General features: G+C 47.7%; 1 pseudogene; it reads left to right on the forward strand.

Annotated features, from left to right (window-relative positions):
- Positions 1-10143: 10143 nt before the first annotated feature.
- On the forward strand, positions 10144-10262 carry LOC132539542 (5S ribosomal RNA; annotated as a pseudogene).
- The last annotated feature ends 3420 nt before the right edge of the window (positions 10263-13682 follow it).

A 13682-nucleotide genomic window follows, 5' to 3' on the forward strand; every position in this document is an offset into this window, starting at 1 on the left:
CCCGGCTCCCCACCTCCAGGGGAGTAGCTTCACAGGCAGTGAAGCAGGTCTGCAGGTGTCTATCTTTCTCTCCCCATCTTCCCCACCTCTCCATTTCTCTCTGTCCTATCTAACAATGACATAAATAACAACAATAATAACTACAACAACAATAAAAAAGCAACAAGGGCAGCCAAAGGGAAAATAAATAAATAGAATTTTTTAAAATTAAAATTCATTAATTAATTTTTAAAAAGCAGAGCTGTGCCATGTGTCTACTATAACTAAACCATCTTGCAGCATGTTTTAAAGTCATTTCAATCATGTTGGCTAAATATTGTGACGTGGTTCATGTTTCTCCTTCCTTTTCCCTTTTGTGAATTGTGGACCATGGCAGCCTCCTGGGGAGCTTGGGAAAAGGTTTAAAAATGAGATCATAGGGGCCCGACAGGTGGGGCAGCAAGTAGGGTGCTAAACTTGGAAGCATTAAGTCCTGAGTTTGACCCCTGGCATTCTGACTTCCCTGGGTAGATGACCTCAGCAATGTGTCCTGAGACCCCACCTCCCCAGAGCCCTGCCCCACTAGGGAAAGAGACAGGCTGTGGGTATGGGGTATGGATCGAGCGGAGAAGCAGTTACAGAAGCCAGACCTCCTTCCTACCTTCTGCACCCTGTAATGACCCTGGGTCCATGCTCCCAAAGGGATAAAGGGCAGGGAACCTTCCAAAGGAAGGGATGGGATGTGAAACTCTGGTGGTGAGAAGTGTATGAAATTGTACCCGTTATTCCACAATCTTGTAAATCATTAAATCACTAATAAAAATTATAAACAAACTTTTTATTAAACGCCACTAGTTCTATCCCTGAGGTTTGGTGCTGACACTAGGAATCCACTGCTCCTAGTAGCCACTTTTTTGAGGTTTTTATTCAATTTTATTTGATAGGACAAAGAGAAATTGATGGGGGGGGAGAGGGAGACAGAGAGATACCTGCTGACCTGCTTCACCACTTGTGAAGCTTGCCCCCTGCAGGTGAGGAGTGAGGGCTCCTCAGACCCAAGTCCATACATGTGGTACCGTGTTGCTCAAGAGAGTATGCCACTGCCTGGCCCCATGAATAAAGCTCTTAAAGATGAGGTCATGAAGCCATCCCTGCCTGGTATACAGAGGTACATGTGAGAATCAGCTGGCCTGGGAATATCGGCCTCCTCCACCATCAACATGTGAATCAATGGCTCTCTATATCTATCTATCTATCTATCTATCTATCTATCTATCTATCTATCTCTACTACTACTACTAGCGTTTGCCCTTCTTCCGTAGGCAGTCAACAGCGTCAGGTTGAGCCTGATGTAAAGTTTCGAGACCTCCTTATCTATCTCTAGCTCTCTCTATCTCTCTGTCTCCCTCTCCTCACATGTATGCCAACATTCTCAGTTTTCCTGAATAAAGTTTAAAATTCCTGAAAATCATGCTCAGTTCATTGTTGAGTTTGTGCAGGGCTGAACCTCCTTTAACCATATGGGGGAATGAACTCAGCCATCCCCCCCAATACATTGCCAAATCTCTTCTTCTTAATGAGGTGCTGGGGTTGAACCCACACATGCAGAGCAGAAAGTTCAGCCACTAAACCACCTCCCCTCCCCGGCCAGTCAGTTTACATCACTCTACTAGGAGAGCAGCCAAAGCCCTGTTCCACCATCCATGGAGCTCTACTCACTGTCTTTGCTGCGCTTATGAGGGTCAGGACCTGATGTACTGAGCTGGTTTCCCCGCCGTCCCTCCATGTCACCCTCTATGTCCCATCCTGGTTTCCTGTCCCTCTCATAGGTGGGTGCCTGCAAGTCACAGAGCAGAACAACTACACAACACAGCCCAGCTCCAAATCCCTGCACTCCGGCTCCCAGACTATCTGGCCCCAGGCAGCTGGCGTGCTTCTCTGTGCCTCCGTTTCCTCAAATATGCAGTCAGAAAATACAAAGTAAATCGTGGACTAACTTTGGTGTATTGAACCAAAGCAAAGGCCTCTGGGGAAGGAGTGGGGGGGGTGTGGAGGAGTGTTGGGGTTCTTGTGTGTGATGGTGGAAAAGGACGTAGAGTGGAGGGGGGAGGAGAGTGTTTTACAGACACCTATCACAATGAGATGAGAGATGGGGGGCCGGTGGTAGCATAGCGGGTTAGGTGCACATGGCGCAAAGTACAAGGACCAGCGCAAGGATCCCAGTTCAAGCCCCTGACTCCTCACTTGGGCAGGGGGGAAGGGGGGTCATAAGCGGTGAAGCAGGTCTGCAGGTGTCTATCTTTCTCTCCCCGTCTTCCTCTCCTCTCTTGATTTCTTGTCCCGTCCAGCAACAAGGACAACAATAACAGTGACAATGACAACAACAAGGGTAACAATAATAACAAAAAGTGCTGGGGGAGAATGGCCTTCAGGAGTGGTGGATTCGTAGTGCAGGCACCAAGCCCCAGCAATAACCCTGGAGGCAATTTGCCTCCAGGTTTACACGAATCCACTGCTCCTGGAGGCCATTTTTTCCCCATTTTATTGGCCTTGTTGTTGTCATTATTGTTATTGTTGCCACTGATGATGATGTTGTTGGATAGGACAGAGAGAAATGGAGAAAGGAGGGGAAGATAGAGGGGGAGAGAAAGACACCTGCAGACCTGCTTCACCACCTGTGAAGCGACTCCCCTGCAGGTAGGGAGCCGGGGGCTCAAACTGGTATCCTTACGCTGGTCCTTACACTTTGTGCCATGTGTGCTTAACCTGCTGCGCTACCACCTGACCCCCATAAATAAAATTTTTTTTAAATTTAAAAGATGTGAGATTATAGCCAGATGTCAACCACTATCCCCTCCTTCAATAAAGTGATAAGGGGGGGAGAGTAGTCAAGCCACGAAATTAAGAGTGCCTATCTTTAGAAGCTAGCTGTGAGCATTAGGTCTGTTATTACAGAAAAGGAGCATGCATGTTAACTATAGTATTGCACCCCTCCACCAGGGTTTATTTTGTGAGTGAGAGATACAAGGTGCCTAGGATCAAACCCGGGGCCTCAAGTGTGCAAAGCCAGCACTCTCCCCACGGAGTGCCTCCCTGACAGCCGATGCCTGTTACTCTTAGACTTTCCTCCTCATCTACCACAGCACCAACTGCTGAGATTAGAGCAAATTCCACAGGAGGATCCTCCTAAGAGATCCCTGTCTTCCACAAATTTCCATTGCTTTTGTTTTAGCTCGACCAACATGTAATGGTTACAACACCCCCCAGCCACCCACAACCCCCACCCCTGCAACAGAAGAGGGTCTAGAGCCCTCCCAGCACCTATGGGTGTTGGGGCCTAACCCTAAATCCCGCATCTCCTGAACCTCATTCTCATCCCTGGGAAGCACCGCCGAGCCCTCAGTGATATTTACTTGAGGCAATGGACTCAGCCCAAGGGAAATATTGGCTGGACCTGCTTGGGGTTTACTGAGAATATTTGGATCTGCTTTTGTTCCAGTTCAATCGCTTCAGGAAATGTGTAGGTTTCGTTTATTTGACATGGCCTTTGCCAGGTTCCTGAATTTTGTTTTCTCCTGCTCTGGAAGGAAGTCCTAGCTCAGCCCACATGGGCACAAAACAATGCCACCTGGGTTCCATTCAGGGACTGGGGGTCCCAAGGCCACTTTGAAAGTGAGCCCTGAACACCAGGAGATGCCAGTGAGTGACCCCATGGGCCATCACCACAAGTAAATATCACTGAGGGCTCAGCAGTGCAACTGCAGGATGGATAACATGCCTCCGGAGATGTGGGGATGAGGACTGGGCGCCAACACCCATGGGTGCTGGCAGGGTGCTTGGCTTCTCTGTGGGGGACGATGGAAACCATGGTCACTGGAGGCTCCCTCCCCCTTCCCAGAGGAGACTCTGCAGCGGGGACAGCAAAAGGAGACACACTCTTCCTCAGGCAACTCCAAGGGTAGGATATGGGGGTTGTGGGGGGAGTGCTCAGCTTTCAGAGAGAATTCTCTTTAATATTTATTTTGGATAGAGACAGAGAAACAGAAGGGGGAGACAGAGACACCTGTAGCCCTGCCTCACCACGCCTGAAGCTTCCCCCTGCAGGTGAAGACCGGGTACTTGAACCCAGGTCCTTGCGCACAGCAATGTGTGCACTCAACCAGGTCTGCTACCGCCCAGCCCAGAGTTCTTTTTATCTGAGCATCAGTAAGAGAGTTCAGGGAAGAACATGTGTGCAATCCCAGGACACCCGTTTCCTCTTCTGTCCCTGTTAGTCTCCTTCCTGCCAAGCCTGCCTTCCTATGCCCAGACTCTAATTGTTTTTTGTTGCCATTAGGGTTATCACTGGGGCTCGGTGCCGGCACAGTAAATATACTACTCCTAGTGGCCATTTTTCCTTTCCATCCACTTACCCACCCCCCACCCCTTTTTTAAAAAATTAGATAGTACAGATAGAAATAGAAATTGAGAAAGGGGGCCAGGCAGTAGTGCAGCAGGTTTAGCACACATGGCTCAGATCAGCACAAAGATCCTGGTTCGAGCCCCCAGCTCTCCATCTGCAGGGGGGGTCACTTCACAAGTGGTGAAGCAGCTCTGCAGGTGTCCATGTTTCTCTCCCATCTTCCCTTCCTCTCTCAATTTATCTCTGTCCTATCCAATAACAACAACAACAACAAGGGCAACAATATGGGGAAAATGGCCTCCAGGAGCAGTGGATTCATAGTGAAGGCACCTAGTCCCAACAATAACCCTGGAGGCAGAGAGAAAGAGGAAGAGGGAGAGGGAGAGGGAGAGGGAGAGGGAGAGGGAGAGGGAGAGGGAGAGGGAGAGGGAGAGAGGGGGGGGGGCCTGGTGATGGCACACCTGGTTGAGTGCACATGGACATGGAATCAAGACCCTGGCCCCCACCTGCAGAGGGAAAGCTTTGCAAATGATAAAGGAGTGCTGCAGGTGTCTCTCTGTCTCTCTCCCTCTCTATCTCCCTACCCTCTCAATCTCTGACAGTCTCTATCCAATAAATAAAGATAATTAAAAGAAAAAGAAATTAAGGACAGGGAGATAGAGGGGGAGAGAGACACCTGCAGTACTGTCTCACCACACGTGAAGTATCCATCCTGGAACAGGGGCTCAAACCTGGGTGCTTGTACATAGTAATATACATGCACTAAACCAGATGTACCACCTCCTGCTCCCCCCAACTCCTAATCCTAAAAGGTTCCTGGACACACACACACACACACACACACACACACACACACACACACACACACACACACACCCCAACTGCTGAGGGCCAGTCAGCTCCCAACTCCTAATTCTACAGGATTCCCAGTGGAGAACCCACTTCCCAGATATTTCAGGGGAGGGTCCCAACTCCTCTAATTCCCAGGATTCCCAGTGGGAAATCCCACTCCTCACTCATACCCCCAGGCAACTGCTAAGGATCATCACACCTCTGATTGCCCATTAGCTGAATTGTCACTGGTCCTCAAAACACTTGTGGCTCAGAGTCAAGACCACACTGCTGAAGGCTCTCCCTCCACCAGCCTGCCCCCAAGGCTGGTCATGCTGCAAGGGAGCAACCAGAGAACACAAACATGTAGACAGACCTCACTGGCATGTGGGACAGAAAGACACAAAGCAAGGGGATAAAGTCAGACCAAAACCAGCCAGCAGACTGACTGTAGACCGAGGTTAGCTCAGGGGAGGGGGTGCGCAGGGAAGGGGCTCAGTGGTCCAGGAAAACTGGCTCTTTCCTTGGTGTTGGGTGAAGTGTAGTAACACCTATATTGTGGTGGCTTTGTTTTCATTATTTTATTTATTTTTAATTTCATCATCTTTATTTATTGGATAGAGACAGCCAGAAATCAAGAGGGAAAGGATGACAGAGAAGGAGAGAGAGAGAGACCTGCAACACTGCCTCCTCACTTGCAAAGCTTTCCTCCTATAGGTGAGGACCAAGGGTTTGAACCCCAGTTCTTATGCACTGTAATATGTGTACCCAACCAGGTGCACTACCACCCAGACTGTTTTTTATTTGATAGGACAGAGAGAAATTGAAAAGGGGGTGGAGGGAGTGAGGGAGGGAAGGAGGGAGGGAGGGAGGGAGGGAGGGAGGGAGGGAGGGGGAGAGAGAGAGAGACATGTGCAGCACTGTTTCACTTCTCATGAAGATGAGGAATGACTGAGGGCTTGAACCTGGGTCCTTATAATGTGTGCATTCAGCTGGGAATGCCACTGCTCAGCTCCATAACACCTATTTTGAAGAGGTATGAAACCGTACTCCTGAAATCACTTGGGTTTTGTAGACCAAGGTAACCTCAACAGAAACACTCCATTTTGCCAGCTAGCTGCCTGCCGCCTATCAGCTCGCCCCTTGAGCAGAGATGCCTCTGCCATTTGCATCGGCTCACAGGCAGCTGACAGGCAAATCACAGGGCATGCAAATTCTCCTAGTGGGGTAACTGCTCTGGGCGATGCCTGTCCTTCTCCTCCTCTTCATCCCCCCTCACCCCACCCCAGTCCTTCAGGGGCCCCAGGAGTCATGGGAGACTCCAGAGACAGTGTATCTCCCAGCCACCCACCTGCTATACAAAAGGCAGGTGAGTTTTGTAGGATCCAATGCTAATCCTGGCTAATGGAGGCTTCCCTTGAATTGTCAGAGATCCCAACCTGCGACCACTGTCTTTCTTGGACCTCTGTGTGAGTTCAAGTGAGAACTCGACCAGTCTGGTTCTGTGGAGAGATAGTACCCCTAAGAGCCTGGGACAGCTCAGGGGTGCAGTGACCTGAGACAGGGTTTTCATCAGCCCTTGGTGAGACACAATAACAACAGACACCATAACAGCAACCTCCAGTTCTCAGGAAAGAGAATGGGCTAATGGCGGAAACAGAAAAATAAGTCACCTTACAGTGACCTTGCTCCACTGCCTCAACACAGACGGCACCAGGTCACAGAAGAGTGTGGCATACTGGATTCCTTACCAGGTTGTTGTGAGAGCAAGGAACCGGCAGTCTGATTGGGGCTGAGAATGAGCTTTGGGGAAAATGTTTCTAAGTGGGAGGTAATGCCAGAGGAAGGGTAGAGGGGTGTGTGTGGGTGTGTGTGTGTGTGTGTGTGTGTGTGTGTGTGTGTGTGTGTTTATCAACACTGCTCTAGTCACTCCTACCCCTATTGGGCCACATTTCTGCATCACTAAAAGGCCTAGAAGGTATAGATAGTTCTAGAAAGAATCTTGGATTATCCCAAGTAAATAAGAACTTCTGGTTAAGAGCCACTAGCAAGGGATTAAGAACTGTAAGAACTTTGTAAACATCGGTAGCGTTCGTCACTTTCCCACGTCTGTTATTTTTACCTCTTCAATTTTTTTTTAATAAGAGGAATTAACTTAAGTTCTTAAAACAAGGGGGCTGGGCGGTGGTGCACCTGGTTAAGCACATATAGTATGAAGCACAAGGACCCGTGCAAGGATCTGGGTTTGAGCCCCTGGCAATGCAGACACTGAGCCCCAGTGAAATCCTGGAGGCGTAAAAACGGAGGGCTGGATAGTAATGCAGCCAGTTAAGCACATATGGCACAAAGCTCAAGGCCCGGCATAAGGAACCCAGTTCGAGGCCCTGGCTCCCCACCTGCACAGGGGTCACTTCACAAGCAGTGAAGCAGGTCTGTGGGTGTCTTTCTGTCTCTCCCCATCTCTGTCTTCCCCTCCTCTCTCCATTTCTCTCTGCCCTATCCAACAACAACAACAGCAATAACAATAATAACAATGATAAACAAGGGCAACAAAAGGGAAAAAACAGCCTCCAGGAGCAATGAGTTCATAGTGCAGGCACTGAGCCCCAGCAATAATTCTGGAGGCAAGAAAAAAAATTTTTTTTAAACAACAAAAAAAAAATCTGTGTGATTCTGTCAAATGGTAGTTAACAAAGAGGCAACCTGGAAAAAAAGCATCAGCACATCAAACTGATCATTATATTAAATGTAAAAGAGTTCACATGCAAAATAAAAGACGATAGTCAGGATAGGAAAAAAGGAAAAAAAGAAAAGGAAATCCAGAGGTCTGATGTCTAAAGAGACATAGAAATGCAAGGGCAGAGAGAGGTCAAAATACACAGGTAGAAAAAATACACTATGAAACAGCAAGCAGCAAACACCTGACATGAGTATTAATATCAGACAAAGTATGCTTCTAGGTGTAAGAATCACTAGATGTTAACAAAGCAGGAAATTCTGGAAATAAGCATTAACTAGCTAACTATAGATTCTAAAGAATAAAAAGGTCAAAGGAAGGACAGTGACATATTTTTCTACTAAATTCCCTCTAAGGATTTTGCAAAGGTTTGCTTGTGTTTTAAATTAAAGACAACTTGGTTTGAGCACACAACTTCCTGGGCCCTCACTAGGAAAAATGAAAAATTATTTTTTGAATTTTATTTTTAAAAATGGGCTTGGCAGTGGCACACCAGAGAGTGCACACATTACCATGTGCAAGGACCCCAATTCAAGCCCCCCATCCCCAGGTCCCCATAGGGGGGAAGCTTCCTAACTGGTGATGCAGGGCTGTAGGTGTTTCTCTCTGCCTCCCCCTTCCCACTCTTGTTTGTTCATGTTGATACAGAGAGAAATTGAGAGGAAAGAGGGAAAGAGAGGGAGAGAGAAAGAGAAACACCTGCAACACTGCTTTACCACTCGTGAGCCTAAAGGGACCAGGGGGCTAGGGGTTTGAACTACAGTCCTATCCAAAATAAATAGACCAAATAAAAAATTAAAACAGTAAGAGTAAACATTTCTTTATTCCTTACTTTTCCCATATTTGAGAGCTACTTTCTTCCCTGATCCAGCTTTCTAGTCCTATCCCCAACTCTGCCACCATCTCCCCAAACAATACCTTGGATCCACCTGCATGTTAGCTGTCAGGCTCAGACAAAAACTAGCAAAGTCATGGGCCCCTTGGAATATACCTAAAATAGACCTGCTAGCTTTTTCCAAAACGGAGACCCCAAATCTCATCTGCAATTTTCTTCCCTTTAGGTTCATGATTAGTCAACAGTTTGTTCTGATTTATATCTTAACTTTTTCAGCCACCAGGTTCCAGATGCTACCATGATGCCAACCTGACTTCCCCAGGCAGATGACCCCACTAATGTCTCCTAGAGTCCCACCTCTCCAGACCCCTGCCCCACTAGGGAAAGAGAGAGGCAGGCTGGGAGTATGGGTCCACCTGACAACGCCCATGTTCAGTAGCCAGACCTTCCACCTTCTGCACCTTATAATGACCCTGGGTCCTTACTCCCGGAGGGATAAAGAATAGGAAAGCTTTCAAAGGCGAGAGGGATTGGGATATGGAGTTCTGCTGGTAGGAATTGTGTAGAACTGTGCCCCTGTTATCCTATAGTCTTGTCATTATTTCCATTTTAAAAATAAAAATTTAAAAGACCATTTCTTTATTCTAATGGGCAAGAGAATCACAGAATACACACAAAGCACTGCTCATCTCTGGCTTTTGCTGGTGCCAGGGCTTGAACCTGGGGCCTCTGGGACCTGAGGCAAGCAAGTCCTGTGCTCTAACATATTAAGTGATCTCCTTGGCCAAAAAGCAAACAAACAAAAAGCAAGATTCATTTCAAGTCAGAGAGAACAAACCAGCACACAGCACAGCTCTGACCTGTGCAGAGCCAAGGGGTGAGTGAACACGGGATCTCACATGTGCACCTTGGAATCCCTTCCCTGCCACTAAAGCCATTTTTCCAAAGAACAATCTACTCTACAACCCCCCACCCCGCACCCACCACCACCACCACCCCCCCCCCCCAGAAGCTGGGGATGCTGTGCTGTGTAGATGCCAGCTATCTGTAGAGATGTCAGTGGACTGGGTGACCCATCATTTGTTTCACTAAGATGTACTCACCCCAGAGCCAGGCTCTGAGGTTCAGAAGAACAAACACCCTCTGGGGCTCTGTGTTGAGAAAACAAGTAAGCCGGGTCTCCGAGCCAGCTCTGAGCTGTCATACCAGGACCCAGAAAATGTTAAGGTTGCTGTGGAGGAGCCTCACAGCAAAGGAGGGGCCTTTGTGGGAGAAATTGCCTAGGGATAGGGGCAGGGGAGCTCTGGGGGACAGTGTGGGTCAAGAGCGGGGCAGAGTCACAGTAGAAGAGGACTGACCATCTACGACCATACCACCCTGAACACGCCCGATTTTATCTGATTTTGGAAGCTAAGCAGGGTTGGGCCTGGTTAGTACTTAGATGGTAGACCGCCTGGGAATACCAAGTGCTGTAGGCTTAAGAAAGGGGGCTGGGGATTCAGGTGTAGTGCAGTGGGCACAAAGCACAAGGACCGGTGTAAGGATCCCAGTTCGAGCCCCTGGCTCCCCCCTGTAGGGGAGTCGCTTCACCGGCAGTGAAGCAGGTCTGCAGGTGTTTCTCTTTCCCTCCTTCTCTGTCTTCCCCTCCTCTCTCTCTATTTCTCTCTGTCCTATCCAACAACAATTACAGCAATAACAACAACAATGATAAACATCAAGGGCAACAAAAGGGAAAATTAATAAATATAAATTTTTTTTTACAAAAATTTAAAAAGGGGGGGGCGGGTGGTAGTGCAGCGGGTGAAGTGCATGTGGTGCAAAGTGCAAGGATCCGGCATAAGGATCCCAGTTCAAGGCCCCAGTTCCCCACCTACAAGGGAGTCCTTCGCAAGTGGTCTGCAGGTGTCTTTCTCTCCTCTTCTTTGTCTTCCCCTCCTCTCTCCATTTCTCTGTCCTGTCCAACAACAACAAAAGCTATAACGAAAATAATTACAACCACAACAAGGGCAACAGAATGGGATAAATAGCCTCCAGGAGCAGTGGATAAAAAAAGACTTACCTATGAGTAAATTCTCCCAAGCCCTCAAGGTGCATATGATCCCCACACCACCCGCAGTACTGTCCCTAAGCAGAAAAGAAATGGGGGGGGGGGTGGTGCATCGGGTTAAGCACACATAGTAAGAACTACAAGGACCTGCACAAGGATCCTGGTTTGAGCTCCTGGCTCCCCACCTGCAGGGGATCACTTCACAAGTGGTGAAGCAGGTCTGCAAGTGTCTATCTTTCTCTCCCCTTCTGCCTTCCCCTCCTCTCTCAATTGCTCTGTCCTTTCCAATACAATTTTTTTTTAAAAAATGGCCACCAGGAGCAGTGGATTCCTAGTACCAGCACCAAGCCCCAGCGATAATCCTGGAGGCAAAAAAAAAGGAAGAGGGGGAAGAAAAAAGGAGGGATACACATTGGAATATTGCTCTATTTAAAATGGTGAATTCACCTTCTTTACCCCATCTTGGATAGAACTTGAACAAATCATGTTAAGGGAGAGAAGTCAGAAAGAGAAGGATGAATATGGGATGATGTCACTCATAGAGGTTGAAAAATAAGAACAGAAGGGAAAACTAAGCAGAATTTGGACTAGAGTTGGTGTATTGCACCAAAGTAAGAGACTCTGGTGGCGGGGGGGGGGGGGGTCAGGTCCTGGAACATGATGGCAGAGGAGGTTCTAGTGGAGGTTGTATTATTATATGGAAATGCCATGCATGTATAAACTGTTGTATTTTACTGTCGATAGTAAACCATTAATCCCCCAACAAAAAGATTTTTTTAAAAAGAGGGGGAAGAAGAGAAGGAGGAAGTAGAGGAGGAGAATAAGGAAGAAGGAAAAAAATAGGAAGAGGAGGAAAAGGAGGAGGAGGAGTGGAGGAGTAGAAGAATGAGGAAGAAGAAGGAGAGGTAGGAAAGAGGAGGAGGAGGACAAAGAAAAAAAGGAGGAGAAGAAGGAGAAGAGGATGGGCTATATTCCTAGCTCAAAAGACTAGTCTGACTTTGGTAACAAAATCCTGTAAGAATGAGAACCAACTAGAAATTGAGATAATATTGCTCACCACAGAAAAATAAAAGCCCTCCCCCAAAAAAAGAGGAGAAAGAGAAGCCCCCTTTTCTATCAAATTACAACTCAAGAAACCCTGGGAGATATTATCAAACACCCCAAAGTGGGCAAGAGAGACAGCTCACTCACTGGGTGGGTGGGGGGTTGCCTGCCTTGCTGTAACCATGACCCAGGTGGGAGGTACTGACAGCAGAGGATGCTCAGTGCTGTGGTGTTTCTCTCTGTCTCTCTCCACGTACAGTTGGATGGGGAAAGGGGAGGGTAGTGGGGAGCCCAGAGAAGCACAAGCATGCATGAGGGATAAATCCATTCTCTAAAGCATCACACTTTGCAGACAGGTCAAACGATTTGTGGCTGCTTTTAACAACACTGGAAATATTTGCAACCGGCTGGGCCGAGACTAGAGCAAATGTCTCCTGGGCAGCACCAGCAGCAGACCTGGCCATGCAGGAGAGGGCTGAGCCGCTGCAGATGTGTGACCAGTTAACAGTGCAGAGTCCTGTCTGCTGGTGGCCTGCCCTTGCCACACAGGCTCACAAGGGTTCAAGTCTTCCATCCCAGGAAAGGCTCTGAGGCCCTTGACTAGCTGTTAGGACTCATGACAAGATAGGGTGACATTTAGCTCCTTAGCTCCTTATGTCTTTTTTATTACTATTTCTTTATTGGGGGATTAATGGTTTACAGTCGACAGTAAAATACAATAGTTTGCACATGCGTAACATTTCCCAGTTTTCCACATAACTATACAACCCCCACTAGGACCTCCTCTGCCATCATGTTCCAGGACCTGAAGCCTCCGCCCTACCCCAGAGTCCTTGACTTTGGTGCAATGTACCAACTCCAGTCCAAGCTCTGCTTAGTGTTTTCCCTTCTGATCTTGGTTATCAACTCTGAGTGAGATCATCTCATCCCTTGTCTTTTTGTGGAAAGGCTATGAAGAGGCGCCATATGCCGCAGATACACCAGCCAGCTTCATCTGTGTGTGGGGCAAGGGGCTTCAATCTGCTCTGAGGTCTCTAGTCTCTCCAGGCACAGGGAGAGAGACAGTGCCTCCCCCCCCACACACACACACATTAGGGAAACTCAGTGACACAAAGCACAGTAAATACCAGGTTCAACTTCGGGGTGAAATTATCCAAGGAAGGTACTTCTCTAGGGCTTAGTTGTATTTGCTCCCCCAGATAGTCTGAATCTACCTTGCTGAGTCATTTGCTACCCTGATTGATGATCTTTCTTTCCTCCTCCTTTTTTTTTTTTTTTTTTTTTTTGCCTCCAGGGTTGTCACTGGGCCTCAGTGCCTGCACTAAGAATCCACTGCTCCTGGAGGCTAGTTTTTTCCCTTTTGTTGCCCTTGTTGTTGTTCATCATTGCTATTATTTATTGTTGTTGTTATTACTGTCGTTGTTGGATAGGACAGAGAGAAATCTAGAGAGGAGGGGAAGACAGAGGGGAAGAGAAAGACACCTGCAGACCTACTTCACCACCTGTGAAGCAACCCTGTGAAGCAGGTGGGGAGCCAGGGCTCGAACCAGGATCCTTGAGCTGGCCCTTGTGCTTTGCACCATGTGCACTTAACCTGCTGCTACCGCCTGCCCCTCTCTTCTTTTACTAAAGGTTTATCTTAACTCATTTTTTTTAGTTTCTTTTTAAATTTTTTTTGAAGTTTTTTTTATAATATTTATTCCCTTTTGTTGCCCTTGTTTTTTTTATCGTTGTAGTTATTATTGTTGTTATTAATGTCATCGTTGTTGTTGGAAAGGACAGAGAGAAATGGAGAGAGGAGGGGAAG

This window comes from Erinaceus europaeus, chromosome 7 (genome assembly GCF_950295315.1).
Source record: "Erinaceus europaeus chromosome 7, mEriEur2.1, whole genome shotgun sequence".
NCBI lineage: Eukaryota > Metazoa > Chordata > Mammalia > Eulipotyphla > Erinaceidae > Erinaceus > Erinaceus europaeus.